Raw genomic sequence first — 1,663 nt, 5'->3', positions numbered from 1 at the left:
TCCTCCTGCCCGCAATCTCTCCCAGCATCAGAGTCTTTTCCAATGAGTCAACTCTTCACATGAGGTGGGCAAAGTACTGGAGTTTCAGCTTTAGCAGCTCACAGGTTCTGGAGATTAGGACATGGACATCCAAACTGGGAAGTGCGGTGAGGTGGTGGAGGGCATTACACTGCTCCCAACCAATGGTAAGGCCATAAAGAAGCCTAGGAAGTGGTCACCATGAAAGTCAAAACAGACTTAACCTTCCTGTGTTTTATCTTTAATGGCATATAATGCACCATTTTATTAATGACCCAAAACCAAATGTGTATATCGTTACATATTGTCTATACACATGATATGTGTGTGTATATGTATATGATTTTTGGTATTGCCTTCGAAGTTTATAAATTACTCTGTGCTCTGACTATTTTTCAACTTTTTCTATTTTTTTCACTTTTACTGGTGTCTCCTGCATTGCAGGTGGATTCTTTACCAACTGAGCTATCAGGGAAGCCCCTTTATTTTATAAATATCTCCCTATATTTATATCTAGCCCATGTGATTGTCACTTTTAAAGACAACATGGCATTCAATTGTACTAATAACCCAATAGAATGAAACAAACTTAGCAGAATTCCTTAGCAAGAACTTTGGCAAAATCTGAAGACTCAAAGGTTTTATTCAAAATATTAAAGTCACATAATTCAAAAGTCAAGTTTTTGAAAGTCTTATAATAAAATGTTTCTGTTTTCCTATCCCGCCATACTCCCCAGTTCTCAGTCTCCTTTCCCTTTTAAATATCTTAGGTCATTTTTCTGGCATTTACACATGGCCATCTCATGCGAAGAGTTGACTCATTGGAAAAGACTTTGATGCTGGGAGTGATTGGGGGCAGGAGGAGAAGGGGATGACAGAGGATGAGATGGCTGGATGGCATCACTGACTCGATGGACGCAGGTCTGGGTGAACTCCGGGAGTTGGTGATGGACAGGGAGGCCTGGCATGCTGCGATTCATGGGGTCACAAAGAGTCGGACACGACTGAGCGACTGAACTGAACTGAACTGATATCTCTAAATGATGTATATACACTGATGTATTTTAATTCATCAGCCTCGGCTGTTATCCACTGACTTTCTATTTTAGAGGTGAGATTTAGCTCTCCTGTGTCAATCACATCATATGAGCTATCAATTTCTTTCTTGCTTATTGGCAGTGTCCTTTTAGGAGAACTCATTCTCCTGTCTGGACTGGCTGCCCTCTAGGCCATCTGTGTATGTGTCATTGTTACCAAACTAAACTTGGGTCCACTCACCCGTACTGACACTCGGTTGTGGTGAAGGAAAAATTCAGTGTTTATTACAAGGCATCAAGCAAGGAGTATGCACAGCTAATGCTCAAGAAGCCCAAACTCCTCACTGACTTTCAGGGCAAGGTATTTAAAGGATGAGGGATGAGGGAAAGTGTTTCAGTTTACATGATCAGCTCATGGACTTTCTTCTGATTGGTTGGTGGTGAGGTAATGGGGAGTCAGCCTCAACCTTCTAGTTCCAACCAGTCTGTGCTCTATGTGCTTGTGGTCAGCATGCACTGAACTTCTACCACCTGGTGGGAGTTCCAGTATCTGCAAAACAGCGCAAAGTATATGGCTCAAAATATTATCTCCAGCCCTAGAGGAGGAA

The sequence above is a fragment of the Capricornis sumatraensis genome, chromosome 1 (genome assembly GCF_032405125.1).
Source record: "Capricornis sumatraensis isolate serow.1 chromosome 1, serow.2, whole genome shotgun sequence".
NCBI classification, from domain to species: domain Eukaryota; kingdom Metazoa; phylum Chordata; class Mammalia; order Artiodactyla; family Bovidae; genus Capricornis; species Capricornis sumatraensis.
This window is presented reverse-complemented; position numbering follows the sequence as displayed.